General features: G+C 42.2%; 1 protein-coding gene across 5 annotated transcripts in view; it reads left to right on the forward strand.

Moving 5' to 3' along the window:
• The window catches only part of SGCZ (sarcoglycan zeta), a 4,310,842-nt gene that overhangs the window by 4,286,504 nt on the left and 1,292 nt on the right, over positions 1–23,046 (forward strand). The window lies entirely within an intron of this gene.

Here is a 23,046-nt window from a genome sequence, read left to right on the forward strand (position 1 = left end):
ATGACATCTCCCTACCATCTCATCAACCTGAGTATCCATACCCGGGAACCAGACCTTAGCACATAACCTCGCTTTGGTTTTAGCAGCCCCTTGGTGCCCTTGGTGAGCCAGCTCAATCACCCTCGACCAGAGACACTTTGGAAGCACGATTCGCCTTCCCCTCAGAACCAACCCATCATTGTCGGTAGACAGCTCATCTCGTACTTTCCATATACTCTGCATAGCTGCCTTTTGATCAGGGCAGGACATGTGGGTCTTCTCTAGAAAATATTTCCACCTTTTGTGACTTAAGGCTTCTTTGACATGACTCAACATGGCATCTTCTTGGGTTGCATTTACAATGTCAGTTATGAGAAGAGCATTAGGGCATGCCGACTGCACAATCATGCTAACAAAAACTTCAGTACTTTCTTCGTCCTGTTCTTGATGAACATCAAACACCTGCGGAGACGGGTGTCGAGACAGATAATCCGCAGGATTATTAGCACCAGGGCGATATACAACCGAGAATCTATAAGGTTGAAGTAGAACAGTCCATCGCTCAATTCTCGGAGGTGCAAGATGTGTGCCACCTGCAAACAATGGGACCAAGGGCTTGTGGTCAGTCACCACTTGAAATTCATGCCCATATAAGTACAGGTGGAAATGGCGGCACGCCCATCGAATGGCTAAGGCTTCACGCTCGATCTGTGCATATCGTGTTTCCACAGCTGACAATGCCCGACTGGTGTATGCAACAGGGATCCACTCTTGATGCCTCTGTTCCTGTAAAAGCACAGCTCCAAGCCCTACAGGGCTCGCATCCACCACCACTTCAGTTTTCTTACTGGGATTGAAATAGGCCATAGTCGCCTTATCGAGCAACGCATTTTTAATATCCATAAATGCTTGTTGCGCATCCTGAGTCCAGTCCCAACGGTGTTGCCCTTTCGTGAGTCACCGAAGAGGTTCAGACATGGTGGCAAGCTGTGGTATGAACCTTCCGCAATATGTGGCCATCCCTAGAAAACTACGAACTTCCGTTGGATTTTGCGGAACAGGCGCCTGACGGATTGCTTCCGCCTTTCGTGGGTCCACTTGCAGACCATCTTTGGAAAACACATATCCGAAAAACTCCACCGAGTTTTGATAGAAGGCACACTTCTTCTTGTGAAGTGTTAGCCCTGAGTCAGCCAACCTTTTCAATGTTGGCCTCAGATGACGATGATGCTCTTCTCTAGTCTTGGAGTATATCAAGATGTCATCACTTAAATTGATTACGCCCGGTAACCCTGACAACGTTTCTCAAATCGCATTCTGAAACACTTCCGCAGCTGACGACACTCCAAAACTTAGTCTCTTGTACCTTCTTAATCCCACATGTGTCGAGAAGGTAGTAATATTCCGGCTCTCCGGATCCAGTTCTAACTGATGATACCCCGCATTGAGATCCAACTTTGAAAACCACTGGGCCCCAGTCAGATCCGCAATAATGTCGTCCATAGTGGGTGTTATGTGTCTCTCTCTCCGGATAGCTTTATTCGGCAGGCGCATGTCAACACAGAGACGAATTGCTCCCGGCTGTTTCGGTTTTGGTGCTATCACCAACTGTGACACCCAGGGCGTAGGCCCATCCACTTTTTCGATGACTCCTTGTTCTTCCAACAACTGTAACTCCTTCTCAACGACCGGCCGTAGATGAAATGGCACCCGGCGATGCCGTAAAGCCACAGGAATCACGTTGTGGTCTATGTGTAGCTTGATGCGTTTTCCCTTCAAACATCCTAGCCCCTCAAACAGTTGCGGGAATTCATGTAGAAGACGTTCCACTTGAGTGTCATATACCTGACGCGCAAAAAACACTAGCTTCAACTCTTCAGCCGTGTGACATCCTAGCAAGGTGCCACGATCCCCAGCCACGACATAAAACTTTGCCTCTGTTGATCTACTTCCACTGCTTACAGCCACTTCCACAGTTCCTTTAAGGGGAAGGGGGTCTCTCCCCCCATAATTATATATTTTAGTAGCTGTCGAGGTGATCGGCGGGGCAGGTACTAACTTCTTGAAAAGGGTTTCATCCATAACATTGACAGACACTCCTGTGTCAATGAGCACAGAGACCAGTGTGCCATTGACGTGAACATCACTCATGGGCGGCGGTCTCTTTTTTCCTGGTTTACCACCTGTAAAGGATATTACAAAAATTTCCTCATCTTCATCTTCCTCCAAGACCGAACCACTCGCTGTCTCATGATCCCTTACTTCATCCGCACTTTTGGATACAGCTCTAACATTCGTGTCACTTCCTTTCTGTTCTCCTGGTTTGTTCTTCCTAGACCTACACACTTTCGCAAAATGGTTTGGCTTACCACAGCGGTTGCACGATTGCCCTTTTGCCGGGCACCCTGCGTTTGGCCGATGTTCATAGCCACAGCTTCCACAGGCTCTATCCCCCGGTTTAGCAGGGTTCAGCTTACGAGACGTTGCCTGGCGTGTCTGAATGGCATCCACCTGTTCCTCTTTGACTTGGACTGGACGAGTCGACGACGCAGCAGCTAACGACTGACCTCTCACTGCCGCCATGGCATCTGCTCGCACAGCTGACAACTCATGTGACCTCGCCAGAATCAGAATATCATCAAGGGACATGCCCTGTTGCCGAAGAATAAGCTTTCTCAAAGCATTAGACCGACATCCTTGAATTATCTGTGCTCGTATTTCTTCTTGTTGGTTGAGTCCTGTACACGAACTCACCAGTTTTCTTAACCTGGCGTAAAACATGTCCATTGACTCGACCTCGGTCTGTTGCGCCTGTCTCAGCTTAAAACGTTCGAAATCGGAGTTAAGTTGAGGATCAAAATGCCTATTCAAGGCGGTCACGGCTGCGTCAAAATCGTCTTTATCCCCTGTATCAGGGAGAGAATCAAAAAGCTCCTGTAGCTCCTCTCCACCCATCAGCAGCATTACAGACCTGCGTACTGCTCCATCTGTCTCTCTGGTGGCGCAAAAATAGTTTTCTAGGCGATTTATCCACAAACGCGACCTTGGCGCAGCTGTGGCTGGGTCAACCAGTTGGCTAAACGGTGGTAATGAAGCAATTGAAGAGTGAATACTATTATTCAGTTGTACTGGGAGTTGCCGATTCCCTGGTGGTTGAGGAGGATTGGCATTATTAGCATTGTCTTGCTGTGGGGCACTCATATTTGCACTCTATCAACACCGTGTTTTGCCAGCATTAACAATGTCTCCTTAGGTGTTTATCCTTTTTTTTTTTAAGCTGTTCTTTTTTTTCTTTTAAACTGTTCTTTTCACTATTATTATTATTATTTTTTTTTCTGGGGGCCCACCAGGCAGCTACACCCCCTCCTTTGTAGTCCCGTAGTCTGTGTGTTTACTTTCCGATTTTTTTTTTCTACGCGCCTTCCCCTTCCTTAACGAAGGCTTTCTTAGCCTCGGGGAAGACGCGAGTCGAATTTCTCCGTCCTCTCCACACAGAGACGCTCATAAGCAGAGTGCTCTGCAGAGAGGATACGCGCGTCAGTTACAGCGCGTCAGTTTCAGCTGGTTTCTCGGCAACGAGCACACGCCCGAAGGCAGGGCGCCGTGCTAAGCGATCAGCTGTTTACTCAGCAGCCAGTACACGCCTGAAGGCGGGGCGCTGGACGGAGCGATCCGCTCCACGGCTCAATCCTCGCCTGGGGGCGGGGCAGGGCTCACCGTGTTAGGCTTCCCCAACCGGGAAGCCGAGCTGCCACCTTCTTCCGACGCGATGTGCAGCACGAGGCGATCGGGCTCCACCGACGGCCTTCGCCTCTTCACTGCGGCCGACACCGCACCACGTGTTTTTTTTTTTTTTTTTTTTTTTAATAAAGTGCCCGACACTGCACCACGTTTCGGGTACGTTTTAATCACCGCTATGCCTTCCTGCTTATTTTGTAATGATTGCTAGCGTGATGTCACGGATCCCATTCTCGTCGCCATTGAAGACACGTGGCGCAGCGCTCAGAATAACCACACATAGACCTTGTTAGTTGCTGCCACACTCGGAACTGCGTCACCGCAGTTCGTTCTTTATTTATAGGCCCGTGCTCCATGCCCCTCCCGGACACGCCGAGCACGCTGGTAAGCACGGAGAGCCCGCATGGCTCTCCGCTTAATCTTTACAAAAGGGTATTTTTGAAGGAGTATTCATCAACCTCTCCACTGCAAGGCAAGTGTACAGTGCGAATGCAGAACTGGACTATCAAGCTCCCTTCGCCTTATATATATATATATATCTATATATATATATATATATAGTTCCTTTGTTCGCACGCAGCATGTTGGAAGCAGGGGCATCAAATGTATTTTTTTCTTCCGCATCGAACCCATTAGGTAGTCTCAAAGCAAATAAAGCATAAATAATGTCAGTCTACATTTCAATTCCAGCTGTGGCCTTTGGTGCCATGCAGATGATATGGGAAAGTATCAGCCGGGAGGTTGCACCAGTTTAACTAGCGTACCTATTTGGCTCACGAAAACAATACACCTGACAAATCGCGTGCTCTGACAGTGCTATGGCAACAGTTCCAGAATCTAAGTAAGGTAGGTTACCAATTGGAATTTAGTTAAGCTGAATTTAGAAACATTCACAATTAAAATATATTTTCTTATCTATTCTTCTGCTAACCGGATGGATGAATAAGTATATTTTCTAAACTGCCAACGGATTTGTAACTCAGTTTTTTTATCCATGGAGAAAGATCTGTTTTAGTATTACATAGACAGTTAATGGCAAGCACCACCAACTTGACTTCTTATAAGATCCTTTTCCTGTTTCTTTTACGATTGTTTGGTTATTTTTAACGCAACAACGTGAAAGCAATTGATTTTTTAAAGAATCTCACATTGTATTACAGATCATTTGCAGTTTTAATTAATCAGCACTAAATTATGCTGATAGTGTTTTGTGTCAATTTAGGACTGATGAAAGTACACGTGGGCCTTTAAACGCAAGGTATTATACGGCATTTCTTGAGATAGCTTAGTGCATGGGCGAGGACATGTTTTCAAAGCAGAGCTCCATGCAATGATATACTTCCTGTATGTAAAGTAAAAATCTAAAAAAATATGCATATATCAGGAGTAGTATAACAATCTACGTTTATGTGAAAGCAAGAATACTAAAAAGCACAATGTTCGTGAACATATGTGTATAACACAGTGAAATTACTGGAATGTGTATCATGTTGTATTTTTTCACCTTGTGAAATGTCAAGATATGTACTTTGAAATCAGGGCTATGAAAGTAAGCGGATTTTTAGCTGACCTACACCATGTATGCTGGGCACGTTCTTGGTGCCTGTCTTATAGGAGGCTATTATTATGCTTATCTTATCTTGCATTTTATGAACAGCAGCAGTCAAGAAACTTAACAAAACAACAACTCCTATAAGGCATAGAGAAGACTAGCCAGTGGGAAATGAATAAGAACAATTTAAGCCAATAGGAATACAGCAACACCTATATCTCCCCATTTGACTACGAATTGCCCTCTTTTGTTGCTTGTTAGCACATCTAACATTAATAAGTAAACTTACAAGGGGACGCAAATGGGTTGATAAACCTTTTGACTCACAATTAAGATGTTCTTACCATAACTCCAGTACATGCAAATCAATAATCAATAACTAATACACAATATCAATAATCAACAACAATCAATAATAGTAATAATCAATAGAGTCGGTAATTGTCACTCACCATGACCTTTCAGTCATGAATACCCACACCTTTTACTGAAAGTTTGAATATTTATTTCCCTATATTAACAATACTAAGGTCATGTAGATTAATCTCAATATCAAATCGAACACATACAGAAACAATACTGGCTGTCCAAAGCGGCAGAAAGGAAGTAATCTAATCAAATCTTGAAATGTGACACATTCTAAGGTTATGGTGCAAATTAATAACAAAGTCAACTGCAAAGAAGTGATTACATACATTTGAGTTCAGCAGGGAAATTCATCAAGTAGTATTCCCTATTAGCAGAATTTCATTAGTGAGGATCCTTAACTAACACCAGATTAGCGTCAGCATGTTGGGCTTCATGCAAAATAATTTAGTAACACTGATTTGGAAAACATTTAACTATGGCTCTATCAAAACAGAGCGGTTGGTACCTAGAAAGAAAGAACAAATATGCCTGATAATCAATATTCTAATTAATAATACCTATCCTCAGTGTGGATCAGCAAGCAGAGTCAGTCTTTGTCCTCAGAACATCAGTCGATCAGCAAGGCATCAGGATTCAGCATCAAAGTTCAGAAACCGCAAAGTCTTTAAGCATTAAAGTTAAGCACATCTCTTGTCAAGACTCCCAAGAAATATTGTCCTTTTGGCCAGCAAGAAAATGGACAATGACAGTGTCTTCTCTCAGTGCAGTCTCGTTAAATCAAAACCAGTAAAACTATGTCTCAAATCCTTATTAGTCAAATGAATCGCATGATCGCACTTTGTCCAATAAAACTAAAACTCAAAATCTATGAATTCTACTATTACTCTGCTCACATGTAGTTGACTGGGCGTCCAGCAATGTCCTCATCATCCGGCTCATCAGGTAACAATATTGCTGCAGCTTCTACTCCAGTCAGTGTCTCCATTGTTCTCCTCCTGAGAAAGTCAGTCTCATACACATTACACACAAAATGTTACATTACCAAGAACAGCATCTTCTAGCAGTCGGTTCTCATGTGAAAAGATCTCAGCTATGGGCACACTTAAACAATGCAAATGGAAAATCACAGTTTAACTCTCTTGGACAGCCATTTATTAAACGTTAAAAAATACAGCTTTGACATGAGGCCTGGCAACTAGGCCAAGACCTTTGGTAAGTTAAGGCCTACAATTAATAAAGTTAATACATAATTCGTAACCTTTAATATGACATAATACATTGGTCAAACGTATATTCAACATTTCACAGTATTAGAATATTAATAGGTGCCCTTTGTGAACATTGGCGGCTACTCATCGTAATCACATTTTCAAATGCATGCATTATTTTTTTCCGTTATTATATTTTCTACACAAACCCATTATTCAAAATACATGAACTTCTCATTAATATTTTTTATTAGAAAACCTACGCTAGCAATGTCAATATAAATATCTCACTTTATGTTTTCATTTACATTGTGATTTATTCAGAAAATATATTTATATCTGTGTAGTTAGACTATTACATAACTGTTTGCTTTCCTGTGTTGCTGTTGCGTTTGCCATATTTATTGTGCCTTTCCTTTTGTTGTGCCACTTGCTGCTCTGTCTTTACGACACACCTAGTTGTGCTGCTTTTCTCAATTTTGTCTTTGCGTTTTTGTGAAGCCCCAAACGTGTCTGCAGCTTCGGTCAAAGGTTTCTGTATTCTGCTGGTTAGCCACTTCTTGGGGGCGGGGACTTCTGACAGCCTTCTTAGGCTCCCTCGGCCTATTTTCCACAGCTTTCTCACATCACTGGGAGGGACAAGCTCTTTATCCATGCCCATACCAAAATGAACCCTTTTCCTTTTGGTTTAGTATATTTTGTGGCTTTGGTTACTCCTTTACTATGTAGTTAGATAGCTCTCCCATGTCCAAAGGTAATGAAGATGATGGGGAAACGTTTAAAAATTATTTAATTTAATGTATTCATTGTTCTGTGGAATAGGCTGTGGCAGCCTCCATAGTTAAAATGTTAAAGAACATCTAGAATTCTGTGGTTAATATTATGTTGAAGACATTTATGGCGCATTCTTCTGGGGAAAGCAGAAAACAAAATGTCACTTCTCCTTTACCTACTTTGTCAAAGAAGGTGAAATCAGATCCTGTTTTACCTATAGTTGCACTTCTGACTAGTGAGGTTCCCTCACATATGGATGAGAATGTTGTTCCTCCAGTCCTCCAAACAAGGAGAGGAATTCTACGACATCTACTACATGCAAAGTAAAAATACACATGATAAGTCATCAAAAATCATTATCCCTCATATTCTTGATACAGATGATGACATGGGTGATAAAAATACGGATGTTGATGAGGACCTTTGTTCCTTTTTCTTCCCCTTCTTCCAAGAAACCCAAACATTTGTCCTCTTCTACCAATCCATTTGTGGCAAAAACTGTCCTTGATGCCGATGGGATACCTATGTTGATCCTGGCCTTATACACCACCATAAATCAACGGAATGGTTTCCTGCTGAACATGTGGAGAACTATATTTCCTCCAGATTTTGCTTGCCCTTAGATAAACAAACCAGGGCCAAACTGAAGTCTGAATGCCCTAGGCCTTTGTTATATTTCAGTATCACCTCCACTCCAACTATAGATCCACCTTATTCACTTTCTGTTCTAAATTTGGGAAAGATCCCTACAAAGGTGTGGACAAAGCCTGGTCCACATGTCAGGATAAACAGTTTGATATTGTTGATCCCTTAGCTCGCATCTTTGATATGGCAGAAACCGCTAGATCGGAAAAACAATACAGTGGCCCACAAGAAGTGTCCTTATTGGTTCAGAGGTTCTTTTGCAATTTCAGTAATTCAAACTCTGCCATCATCATGAACGAAGGAGGGGTCTTCTACTCCGTTTGGATCCTAGGTTGGCAGGTTTGCCTACTTTGGACCCAGGTATCAAGGCAGAAGGACTCGTGTTTGGAGATTCAAAGAACTCAGTAAATACATTACCACAATCATTTCTATTGACATGGCACAGCAGTCTCTTAAAAAAAGTTTTCCCCAACACTTTAACACCAGTAATTATCGCCACCAGGGAAATAGATGCTCCTACAACAACTACTCCTTTTATGAAGACTACAAGCCTTAGATCTACCCCAAAGAGACAGAGGATATCGAGGTTGGGGAACACAGAGCAAGGTGAGCTTTTGTACTGGCCAACCTCTGGTAGGAGTTTGTCTTCTATATTATCTAACAAAGTGGCAAATTATAACATCAGACCCTTTGGTTCTAAATACAAGGTTATGTTATAGAGCTCTATGCAAAGCCTTTGCAAACTGTGTTTCCTCCTCCTCCAAAGTTCCCTCACAAACGTCCAACATGATCTCACATGAAATACAGTCCCTATTACAAAAACATGCAACACAACCCTTCAGCACAGATCCATCAGGGTTCTTCATTTCTATCTTTCTAGTACAAAAGAAAAACAAAAAGATGAGACAGGTCACCAATCTCTGACTTTTCTACCATTTCGTAGAATACCATCATTTCAAAATGGAAACAACACCACAACTCAGGGTGCCTTTACTCCGAACAACTGGATGGTCATATTGGATGTACAAGATGCCTACCTTACAATAAACATTAACAAGAGTTGCAAAATATTCTTTCAGTTTTAATGGCCGGGACAGACATATTGTTTTTCCTCTTTTGTCTTCAGTCTGTCTTCAGAACCTTGGTATTTTACAAAACTAATGGAACCAGTAGTTGCGTACCTCAGATCACGAGGCAATCCTTATCATCATCTATCTAGACGATATCCTTCTAATGTGCCACAACCCGTTACAAATCTTCAATCACAGGTGAAGCTCACTTGCTCCCGACTGTCAGATCTGGGTTATCTTATCAACAAAGTAAAGTCAATGTTAACTCTGTTAAAGTGGATAGAATGCCTAGGGTTTCTGATAAACTCTTCCAGCACCACTCTTCATCTTCCTTAGTCAAAGATCAAAGAAATAAAATCTGAGATCCTTCAAACACTTCAAAGTTTCCTCATTTCACTCAGATCTCTAGAGAGAATTGTGGGCCTCCTGTCTTCCTCTATACAGGCAATATTACCAGGTCCCCTTCATTACCAGGCCCTTCAAAGAGAAAAAATTGACAATCATGCACATGTCTCACCTACTCCAATGTCATTGCTATAGATCCAGAATCCCAGCTAGATCTTCAGTGTTGGAAAGATCAGTCTTAGAACAGCACAACTGTCTTTGCATCAGCCCGATCTTGTGTTAGAATCCGATACAAGCCGGGCAGGCTGGGGGGCCTGATGTGGACCAATCTCGACTGAGGATAATTGGGGCCAAATATACGTTGAGATTTTGCAGTCGCAAACTGCAAAAATATCCTTTTGTGATCGCAAAATGGCTTTTTTGGATGTGCTATACATCCTGTAATCGACTTGCAAAAGAGGGATTGCGACTCTCAATTAGGAAGGGGCGTTCCAAAGGAATCCCTTCCTAAATGCAACTTGCAGGCCTATTTATGATTGTTTTGTGACTGCATTCTTGGTCACAAAAGAATCGCAATTAGCAACAATTTCAAATTGGTGGTAACCCATTTGCAAATCGGAAGAGGTCCACAAGGGACCCCTTCCCTTTTGTGAATACGGGCACCAACATTTGTTTAGAGCAGGCAGTGGTCCCGTGGACCACTGCCTTCTCTGAAAAAATGAAAAGTTAAATATTTATTTTCGTTTTTTGAATGCAGCCCATTTTCCTTTAAGGAAAATGTGCTACATTAAAAAAAACTGCTTTAATGACAAAGCATACACAGACATGGTGGTCTGCTGATCCCAGCAGGCCACCGTCCCTGTGATTGTTGCCATTCACAAATGGGTCGCACTTTGAGACCTGCCTTATGAATAGTGATGAGGCAGGTCCCTTGCAACCCATTTGTGAATCCCAAACAGTGTTGTTGACTCTGTTGTACATTTTGTTTTGTAACTCGCAATTTTCAATTCGCAAAAAATCGCAAATTGCAAGTCACAAAACAAAATGGTAAGACATCTGGCCCATCGCCTCCAGAGGAGGTCAGGTTGCATATCAACTGTTTAGAGATGCTTGAAGGCTCCTTTGCAGTCAAAAGCCTGGCAAAAAAACAAAGTGCAATGCTCCATCCTTCTGTGCATGGTCAACATTACAGCAGTTCAATACATCAATCACCTTGGTGGCTCCAGATCCAGACCATTCGCAGAACCCGCAAAGAACTTTTGGGAATTCCGTCTTCTCAACAAAATCTCAGTTTGTGCAGAATACTGGCCAGGAGACCTCAATATTGTGGCAGACTGGCCCTTTGGTTTTCGGGTCGCCTCTGCACAAATGGGGCCCTTTTGCCCCCAAACTCAACTCCCACCCTCACTGATTCTTCAGTTGGCATCCAGATCCACTAGCTTTAACTACAGATGGCTTTTTACAGGACTGGGCCCAATTGACCAACTACGCTTCCTTTCCTTTCTTGATGATGAACAAGGTCCTCGCTCAGACAAGACATAATTTGGCAACACTGGTGCTAGTGGTTCCATTCTGGCAATCACAAGTTTGGTTCCCTCCTCTCATAGAACTAGCAATAGACTATCCAGTTCTCCTTCTGTCGTTTCCCAACCACCTTCTAGAGCCTTTGGGACACCTCCACAACCTAGTATTAGACAACTCTCTCACACTTTTAGAATTGAAAATAGCAGGATCACCCAGTCTTTCTCTTTCATTTTGCCACCAGCTTCAGAATATATAAAAAAATCCTGGGCCACTGGCATCACCAAGGTTTACAAATCAGCTTGGTCTCTTTTGGCAAGCTAATGTATATGAAAATCTATCAATCTCTTTTCAGTGGATGTAGTGTACATTGGAAACTTATTGGCAGAGGACACAAGAGCAAGTAAGACCTATCGCACCCTCAACTTATACAGCTCGGCCATTTCCATGAATCATCCTTTCATCCGTGGAAAACCGGTGGGACAGTATCCACTTGTTTGTTGACTGCTAAAGGGAGTAACATTGTATAATCCTCCTATATCAGTGTGAACTGTGGGATTTGGATGTTGTTTTGAAACAGTTTATTTCTTGACCTAACAACACTGATCTTTCACTGAAAATGTTGTATGCAAAACTTGCAATGCTTTTATGTCTGATTGCTACCAAATGTCTATCTGATGTCAAAGCTCTAGGTGTTACTTATTGTAAAGTTACTCCCACAGGTTTTATTGAAAACCTGTTAACTCTGCTTCTTCTACTGTAATTATCTTGCTTTGAAAAACATAATGGGAGCCTCGGTCTTTTGCATTAAAATGCACATTTTCTCAGTAATATATGAAGAAAAGTCATAAATTTATTAAAGACACAGAGATGAGTATTATCCCTCTTCAACACTGTATTAACTTGGTATATCCCCCGACATTTGCTCCAGTGTTACCACCTTCATCTTAAGGATGTTCCAGTTTTTTCTGGTCCTTCATCCTTCACTCCTCCTATAGCGGAACTTCCTGGAGAGCTCCTCCCTGGTTTTCTGGTTACATCTGTGGGACTCAGATTTAAAGACTTTTGCCAGGAACTTTTTACTTTTACCTTAGCCTGTTCCATTTTTTTTTTTGTTCCTTTGTTCGTTGATCATGAAAAACTTCTTGCAAAAGAAAAGAGTGCTGTTTGCAGTATTGTGGGTGATATAGATGTTGATGTATTCCTATTTGTTGAAATCGTTCTTATAAGTCTCCCTTTGGCTAGTCTTCTCTAGGCTTTATTGGAGTTGTAGTTTTGTTAAGTTTCTTGACTGCTTTTGTTAATAAAATGCAAGATTAGAGAAGCATATCACATATGTAGGCCTGCACATAATAGTGGCTGCTTGCCACGTGTTTATGTATATAGGTGCTTGTAGATCTGGGTACATAGATGCATGTTTGTCTGCTGGCCCATGAGCATGGACATCCAACGATATGTTGCTCTGTCTACATATACGCATTAATGTGTCAGCTGTGTCAGAATGTGAATGGATATTGTGTATCTTCCTGCATGTGTGCATGCACTATACAAAGGTTAAATCTGTTGGCATTGCAATGGCTTGTTTGGACTGTATAAGGAATGTGATAACTACACATCCTAATTTTAACATACATAATAAGGGAAATCCATGCCGAACTGTGACTCTTTTTACAAATTAAACACATATAAAGTTGTATTTCTTTGCATATGACCACTTTTGGAAAGCGTTCGGTGGGCAAAATATGCCGGTACAAATAAACACCAACATATTATGAAGAACTCATGTATAGTGACAACATGCGGCAAAATACCACCCCTTCACTATTAAGCACTGATTTAAGAAACGTGTTGATTCAGTAATTTTATAAAAACTGACCTCCAATATAGGCAGAAGGCACCTCTTTTAGTATTTGCTGTTTTGACAAATTCTTTTATCCAAACTCTTTTTTTCAGTTTAAAGCATGTGTTACATTATGACAAGTGGAGAACAGTAAAGCAGGCTCATTTGTTTTCACTGTGACATGGGAGTAAACGAAGAGCGCACATACTACAAATTCGAGTGCAATACATTTTGCTTCTCACAAGGAGGACATCTTGTCACCTCCTACATCAATCAGAGCACATATGCTCAGTGATAAGACAAACTCACCATTGAGATAACTGACCAATTTTAAGTTTAAACCTGAAATGACCCATTTTATCTCAATAATGTAAACAAGAGGCCCAGGAAATCAATGGTTTAATCTGTTTTTTCAAGGTCTGCCAAGATTGAGTGCTGTTTTATGAGTGAGGGGTACCTTTGTTCAGCTTGGCCATTTCCAGCGAAAAGAAATGGGTCTATAGGCACGTGTCAGCTGCCCGTAAATTCTCTGGAGGTGAACTCAAGGAATTGACGAAAATGACCCTGGAGGCAGGCTTTCTATTGTTGAACTAAGACATTTATCACGCTCTCACGCTCCAGTTTTCATTGACATTTTCCCGAGGTAATGCTGATGCCCTTGATCCCCCTTGCTCAATTTCTCTGCAGCTCATAGAGACAACATGCAACAGTACTCACGAGTTTCAGTACACACAAATTATAAGTACACACAACATGGAATTAAGGAAACTAATTACACGTATTACCAAATGCATAGAAGCATGGATCCCATCACAGCACATTTAAACACTAGAAAGCTCTTCAGGCCCTGACAAAGATATGATATGTCCCACATCAATGATTGTTTTCATCACCGAGTCTTCCTTATACTGGATTTACACATCTGAGCAGCTAGGAGTTGACCACTGTTGCGTTTCAGGGAATGGAATTTTCTATCAATGTGTGTAAAATATTTTAGTAGTCGTGAACAGCGATTATTTTGAGTGGCCTGATTTTAATGGAGTGTTGGACTTCCCAATTTAAAATGCTCCTAACGCCCTCATCCCCCTATTTAAGCCAGCTAAACACTCCGTGGCACATTTATAAGCCCCAGGAGCCACATTAGCGTAATTTGTTTTTTATGCTAATGTGGCCCAACAAGGCCAAAATCCTAGCGCCATATTTAGGGATGCATTACGCTAGTTTGTAACCCTTTGCGCTACACTATGCCTGTGCCAGGCATAGTGTATACAAAGGGGGCTTTCCCCTGTTAGAGGGGTCGGAAAAACTGCTGCAAGGAAATCTAACAGATTTCCTTGCGTCATTTTGTATGGAACTTTTAACTCCTGCTCAGAGCAGGTGTTAAAAGGGGGCTTCCATTATTTGTAATGGGCCCCTATGTACTCTGTAGGAGTAGCGTCAATATGTTGGCGCTACTCCTGCAGAGTACATCAGTAGCGTCATGAAAAATGATGCTATTGCCCCCTACCCTGCGCCAAGGTGCACCATATTTTTAATACGGTGCACACATGGTAGCAGTAGGGGACGCTAAGGGGCACAGGGAAAGTGGTGCTGCACTTGGTGCAGCGCCACTTTCCATAAATCTGCCCCTAAGCTTTATATCAGGTGAAGGAAATATTTAGACACACAGGTGACAGCCACCTTTTGATCGTGGCATATGCTGATCCGAGTAAATCTGTGTATGTATGAGTTTATAAATAGGGAGCTCAAACCTAGCTAGGAGGCAACAGAGTGGTGTATGTTATTTGGGAAATGCGAGACGATCTGCAAGATTGCACTCATCAAGTGGGGATTACACACATACAGTTCATACTTTACATTTCACAGGGAGAGAGATTCGTACCTGGCTCTCCAGGTTCAAAAGGTGACAACTCTACCTGCTAGGCCACAACTCCTTTCCTAAGGAGCTGTAGTGTTCTGCTGGACATGTAATGAAGGAGCCCACCACCCCACCCCCATCTATCACAGGCACCATCAGTTAGGTGACCCTGTTAATAAAAGCCCCAGAACGCACTGGCTCCTGGCCAGTTACACCCACAAGAATTATACGTCTGTGCCTTTATTTACTCAGCATGTGGGTCCAGGGTTCAGAACATTACATGGATCGTTCTGCCGAGAGATTGGAATAAACCATACAGGAAGGTGGTAAATTTGGTGGAGTTAACCACTACATTTGTATTGCTTCATACAGTTATGTAATCAGTACAAGTACTAAAATGTTTTAATTACCAGCATTACAGTATCAGAAAGTCAGCATTCCTATCAATGTATTCTTTAATAACACTGATATTTGCCCCTTTACTCAGATAGCATAAAAGGACAATTTGCCAAAAAATATGATGCAACACAGAACAGCAGCCTAGATTGCTGCACTGTGTTGCATCAAAAGTAGAGTGAAAAATAATACCATAGCCACTGGGCATTTAGGCTTTGTATACATATCTCTAGCTTAGATTTTGTGCTGCAAGGATGTACTTTCAGTACAAAAAATAAGCGTTAATACTTTTCCTACTTTGTATGTGTAATGCACAATGCAGCACACATGTCAATTACGAAAAGTTGGGGGAAATTAGAACAATTTCCTCCATTACGACTGCCCTTGTGGTGATTTTTCGATTATTTGACAGGTACCTACGCAATCATGAGTCCTTCCTAACTGCTTCTTCATTTATTGGACCCAGTAAAAAACAATGCTTTACTAATTGTATTTATTGGATGCAGTAAGTAATAGCAATTGTGAGATTTGCTCTGATGGGGCATTTTAGTGCTTACATCATCAAAATCTGTGTACGTTAGTATAGACTGCACATTTTTCAGTTATTACATTTTGACATGTCTCACTTGCCAACATGGGTTTGGGGAACAATGTGACAGATGGAATTCAATGACAAACTTAATATTAAGATACCAATGCAAAAGTGGTTGGCTTTGGTATCAGACATCTACAAGGTACTCATAATCAAAACGACAAAAACAACTTCTCCGCCCCTGCAAACCAGAAGGTTATACCTGCCCAGGCCACCTACTTCAAATTATAAACTTTGTTAAACTGTAAAGAACACTACCTATATTTGTCCCCTCCCACATAAGCAAACTTAGAGCAACATTCCACTATACCAGCCGGGATCACTCCACTGACGTAAGTCAACATTTTGGTAATCAGTAGCTGAAGTCATTAACCACTTGGCTGCTGGGGTGTTTCCCTCATTTCCCCTGCCCCACCCTCCAAGTGCTGGGCCCTTTTTTGGTGTTTGGGCCAGTTTATGCTTAAGCCTTCTTAACGTTTTTCCCACAAAAATATCTAGGCCAAATATGTGTCCCTTTTCACACATCTTGGAGATTCAAAAGGTGCCAAGAGTTTGTACATTTCCCTGGAAAGAACCAAGAAAATAGCCAAAATATAGAAACATTTATGTTTTTAATGGAAAGGTGATAAACAAGAGCTGTGCAAGAAAATTATGTTTTTTTTCTTCAACAAATAGTATTAACAAAATATTTGCTGTGTTAACGTCTTCTTAGCTTTCAGGATCAATCAGAGTTGTAAATGAAAACCTTTTTTTCACTCATGTGTTGCATGTTTCTAAATTGTTGTCCATTTGTGTGTCTGGCAACCATCCCTAAAAGAGCTTTCAGAGAACTTCTTGGGGGCTTAGGCTCCATTCACATGTTGATTCCCTCGAGTAAAGGATTTGATTGGGTCAAATGTGTGTGCTCTCACTGAAAAGGGTGCCTGTGTTGCACTTTGTGGCTTGTAGAGACTTATTTTCAAACTAGTGGGGCAAAGTTGGTTATGGAGGCAAGCCAATGATTCTGACTTTGGGCCTGATCTATTTGTTATGAAATGTTACAATAAAGGCAGTATGCCAGTCATGCTGATTATGAAAACACATGTTAAAATCAATCCACGTAAGGGTGGATTGTAATTATTCTGTATGAAAGCCTGCAGAAAAGGAAAAGAATACATTACATGTAATCTAACATGGAACTGTTTTGGTGTGTTACTCCCTGTGAAAAACATGGACATAGTAGACTTGCTGAATCCTTGTTAGGTCCTCCAAGTAGAGATAATGGTGGTCATTTTTAACTTGGCGGTGTGGCTCGCCATGCCAATGGTAGCGGGTAAACCTGCCAGCTGGCAGGGTGGGCCACACCGCCACATTATGAACACCATGAGGGCCGTCATCGGTGGCCCTCACTCACCGCCAGGCTGCCTTTGTCAGGCTGACTGGCAGCGGTTGGAATCATTATCCGACAGGGCAGCGGTGATGCCCCTCGGATAATGATTCCTCAGCCTTCAGCCTTTCTCTGGCAGGTTTCCCCACCAGGGAAAGGCTAGCGGAAGGGGTGTACCGGGGCACCCCTGGATGCGCCTGCTCTGCCCATGCACCTGGCCTGGGCAGTGCAGGGGCCCCTGTGCAGTGCCCCATCACGCAGGTCTGCCCGATTTATGGGCAGTGATCTGCACGACGGGTGCAGCTACATCCGCCGCACAGAGCCATTGATGGTGGTTCCATGTGGAGCCGCCGTCAATGTCCCGGCCAGGCACACCTGTGGGCTGGCCGGCGAAACAATGTTTCCACCGGCCGGCCAACAGGAATGTACATTATACGGCCGGCGGGAATCCTTTTCCACCGGCCGGCCCACAGGTATGTACATTATACCGCCGGCGGGGATCCGGAGACGCTGGCGATCAGTGGTTTGACCGCCAGCATGAACATGGCTGTTTCGACCACCGTGTTCATAATGAGGGCCAATATTTTGCTTAGCTGACTGTAATTATGTACACCTTTGTAATTTTATAACAGTGTACCTAAAGGTTGGTTCTGGGAAAGCTTACACCTGAAACAGGAGGCCTTTAGGGTTTTTTTGGGTGGAGTTTAGGGATAGCAATGGCTTTTAGGGTTCAACGAATGGTAGCATTTAATGGTCAGGGATGGGTGGAGTTTAGGGGTACAAATCGCTTTTATGGTGTAGTTTGGGTGAGGTGTGATGTTTTTATCGGGCAGGAATGAATGGTGTTTAGTGGTTGTGGGAGGTCACTGATGGATGATGTTTAGGGATGGTGAGCAAAGAATCAAAAGCAATTGTTTAAAAATGTAAAATATATAAATCTGTAATAATGTCCCCTGGAGTAAAGCACATAAATAAATACTAGTGACAAAAATCTTTCTGAAAGTAACACCTGCAACCAGTGAACCTACAGTTTTAAAAATAACCAAAAAGCCAATTTAAAACAAAATACATTATGATATTATATGAATTGGTATCTCTGAAATGGTAAATGTAAGTCATTCAGCAAATTTCCAATTATTATGTGAAATGGTTTCTCAGGAATGATATTTGATTTTTTTTTTCTTTGAAATCACACACAAACATTTTGTTACATGTAATCTCTCATGTTACCATAATAGTCAAGGGTTTTGGTGGTGGTGACCCACACAAAAAATGTGAGGATAAAAGGTGTGCACTATAATAATCCATATTAGAAGGGACTAAATTGTATTGTTTTTGCAATAATTTAATACCTACAAAGAATTGTGTGTCATCTAAAATTCATCTATGACGGGATATAGTGAGTATGGAGACATTTTCAATAGGGCACCTGAAGCTGTGTCCTGTGGGCAATACGTTTTTAATGTTTATGATCATGTTTGTCAGATGTATACCTTTTGAGAATGATTATGCGTTGTCAATAGAAAGTTTAAAAGTTGGTTCAATGAATATTACAATGAAAGAAATGCAGCATACATCACATATAGAATGTGCTTGGAGTTCATGCACATCCAAGATGGCACTATAAAGTGTCTACCCGAGGATAGATGGTTATAGTAATTTAAATGGATTACTTAATAGCTTTTGAAATTTGAACATGGTTTTCTGTTCATAATTTTGGATATTTTCTACAAGATTTAAAGGACAACATGTATTGGAAATTGTCTAGATCAGAATAAATGAATCGAGTATGGGATGCTAAGTGGTGATGTAATTACATTACAATATGGCGCTCATAGTCTTATTTAGTTGGAAGTCTTGTTTTTAATGTTCAATAAATGCACTTTAAGTAAATGGTAAATGTAACATGGTGAAAAGCATTGTATCTATCTATCTATCTATCTATCTATCTATGCAAACATGTACACATTTGTAAGAAATTGGGTTACTGGTTTAGTGGGTGAAACCCTAAAACCATACTCAATCAGCAACCACAATCCTTGTCAGGTTGGAGACATAAGCAAATCATTTGCTCAGCTCTTGGGTAGCTTGGCATAGAAGAGTCAGGCTCAACTCATAGGCAGCATGTAAAGCATTTGTGCAATGCTTCAAACAATGTAGTTTGATTCATTTAAATAAAAATAGCACCAAAAAGCCCAGAGCTCCAATTGTGGCTATTTGGTCATGTGATGCTGGGAGATAGTCACAAGTTCAATCCAACTGAGATGGAGCTCAGGTCAGGTACAGCGACCAGGTTACTATAGATGAAAGGTTACCTTCTTAGTCCAGCACATTGAGCTCTGTTTGTGGTGGGGGGGTCGTGAGGAGCAGGGAAGCATCATGGACAATTCCCAATGTGGCATGAAGAGCAAGTCTGGCATCGCAAACAGGAATCGCTGTAGCGTGAAGATCCTGTTGTTGTCCGAAACAGTTGGGCTGGTGCTTCACGATGGTGCTTGCCATGAGCAGTCGATGATGTAGCATGCAGAGGCATGCTGAATGACATTTCCTACTTCATCATAAGTTGTGATTTTAAATTGTGAGTCCAGGGACACCAAACTCCAAATTTCTATCTTTTCGCAATTGGAAGTTACACTGAAAGGTACTCCAAGTTAACTCCAATGTGAAGCGATGCGAGAGATAGGCCTTGCAGTAGTAAAAAACGAATGTATACATTTTTCACTGCCAGGACATGTTAGGCTTAAACGTATATGTCCAACATTTCTTATATACACTGCAGCCTTTGCTTGGGGCGAACCAGGGCCTACCTTAACTGCGGCTTGTATGTACTAAAAAGGAAGGTATGGGCCTGGCAAGTGGGTAAACCTGCAGACCTAAATGGCAGTTTAAAATTGCACACACAAACTCTGCAGTGGCAGGCTTGAGACATGTCAAAAGGGCTATTTAGTTGGGTTGCACAATCATTGCTGCAGGCCCACTAATAGCATTTAGTTTACAGGCCCTGGGCTTTACTAGGGACTTATAAGTATAATAAATAAGTCAATTGTGGCTAGGCCAATATCAGCATGTTTGGAGTAGCACCTGCACTTTAGCAATGGTCAAAAGAGGTAAAGCGCACAGGGTCCTAAAGCCAGCAAAAATAAAGTCAGTAAAACAGGAGATCAGAGGGCAAAAGTTAGGGGAAACTAAGACAAGGATGCCAGGTTTAACAACTTGGAATTTCATCTTGTGAAATATTGGGTTGTTTCTTGACTGGCGTGTGAGCCCTTGTCAAGCAGCAACTACAATTCTTGTCAGGGTAAGGCACAAGCAAACCCCAAATTAACCTGTGATCAGCCTCTGGTAGCTTGGAACAAAGCGGTCAGGCTTAATTCAACAGCAATGTGTTAAGTATTTGTGTAACAATTCAAATAGTACAACAGTGAAAACTCCACATAAAAAGGATCCCACATCAGGTTAGAAAAATAGAACTCAATTTTAAATAAAACAAGACTAAACAGACAAAAATCCAATAAGTAGAACTTGAGTTATGAGTTTTTAAGGAATAAACTGTAAAAAAGGGTAAAGTCAAAAGTTCAGGCTGACCGTGATGAAGCGCAGTCTCACTACAGGGACCCAGTTGGGAACTCTGGACCAAAGTATGCGTTGGTTTTGAACCATGAAGTAGACAGGATGCATTGATGATTTCCATGCAACAGCAGTGACGCATCAGTTCCTAGATGTGGTGAGGCTGCATTGTAAGTTCCTGATGCATTGACATCGAAAATGCATTGGACAGTCAATGTGATGCATTGGTTCTGATGAGTGCAGAGGCTGCGATGCACATTTTTGTCTATGTGGCTGCTACCTACGACGATGCAGGGACCTTGTGCTGAGAAAAACACCACAGTGTCAGTGCCCAAGGTAATGCACTGGTTTTGAGATGCAAGGTACAGTGGTGCTGCAATTCTGTTTGTGCCCTTTCTGACCATCGCAGTAGAGGCAATGCATCAATTTTCACTACTCACCAGCAACGATGCAATCGTTCTGGTCGGGTCTACACTGCACAGCAGTGAAGATGCCTTGGTTCAATTGGATCCACAGACCGGCAGAGCACATTAGGCTTACTTCCAAGGGTCCAAGACTGGGGTAGCACCACTTTTAAGGGCAGACCTACAGATGGCAGAGACCAGATAGGTGGAGGAGCAGAATGTTTGGAAGTATGTCCTGTAGACTTCAGATAAGAAGGCCAGCCGACTAGCCCTTAGAGTTGGGGAGATTGAGGTCCAGTCCTTCTCACTCCCAGGCAAGAAGGCAGCAGGTATGGGACAGCACAGCAATTTCCAGCAGAGTGGCAGGCTTTCAGAAGCACAGCAGCCCTTCCTGGCAGAGTATCCACAGGTCCAGAAGTGTACTGAAGTGGTGATGTCAGAGGTCCAGTACTTATATCCAGTTGGGTCTTTGACGTGGGGGAGACTTGGGAGAATGCCTTTGAAGTGCACAGGGACCCTGCCCTTCCTGCCCTGGCTCCAGACTCACTACATGGGCCTGTGCAGTCCCTGTGTGTGGACAGCCTATTCAGGTTTAAGTGAGGCTGTGACCATCTCCCCCCTCCCATTCTGCCCAGGATGGTCCATCAAGGACCATCAGGTCACACCTAAGCTCCCATTGTGTGTAGATGTCTATGAGGAATACACAAAGCCCAGCTGTCACCCCATCCCAGACATGTGATCAGAGACATACAGTAGGCACCAAATGATTAAAGTAAGAAACTTTCTGCTTTCTAGGAGTGCATTTTCAGAAGTGCAATTTGAAATCTGAATTTACTTAAGTTAGAATTTTAAATTGTGATTCCTGAGACACGCAACTCCAAACGTCTACCTCTTGCAGATTGTGCAGATTGTGAATCACACTTATACAACATAATAAAGTAATTCAAATGTTCACCCATGGCAAAGATAGTCCTTGCAGTGGTGAAAACGAACTCATGTAAAACCTAAAAGTACATGCCCACTTTTTAAATACCCTGCACCCTGCCCTTAGGGCTGCCCACATCCTACCTTAAGGGTGACTTATATATATTAAAAAGAAAAGCTTGGGCCTAGCAAAAGGTTTACCTTGCCAGATCGGAAAGGCAGTTCAAAACTGCACCCACAGGCTCTACAATGGCAGACCTGAGGCATGCTTAAAGGGCTACTTGAGTGGTGCCACAATCAGCACTGCAGGCCAACTAGTAGCATTTAATTTACAGGTCGTGGGCACATGTACTGCACTTTAATATGGGCCTATAGGTAAATTAAATATGCCAATTGGGGATGAGCCAATGTTACCACATGGGAGGGAAAGAGAACAGGCACTTTAGCACTGGTCATCAGTGGTAAAGTGCTCAGAATCCTAGGGCCAGTAAAAACAAAGTCAGCAGAAACAGGAGACCTGAAGGCGAACAGTTAGAGGAAACTGTGCCAAGGATATGAGGTCTAACACATTTAAGCTATGGATAGAACATGCTGCCTCCTTACCAATGATAAATGGGTACTCTGCTATGTCTCATCTCCTGGGCTGGAACCTTATTAAAATTTTATTGTGAATTGCACTTATTAATTTTAATTGACTCTTTTCAGACTGACCATGGTATATTCTATGGCAGCTTTTCTTTTCAAGAGCGCTTTTGCTAGGAACTTGCCCCCTTGTCCATGCAATAATGTCTTTATTCAAAGTACATGTCTCTTTATGTTGTTTTGTACTTTATACTCAGTACCACAATCTTTTTATCTGGTTCCTATTTTATGTCAAACAAATATCACACACTATAAA

This window comes from Pleurodeles waltl, chromosome 1_2 (assembly GCF_031143425.1).
Source record: "Pleurodeles waltl isolate 20211129_DDA chromosome 1_2, aPleWal1.hap1.20221129, whole genome shotgun sequence".
Lineage (NCBI taxonomy): Eukaryota > Metazoa > Chordata > Amphibia > Caudata > Salamandridae > Pleurodeles > Pleurodeles waltl.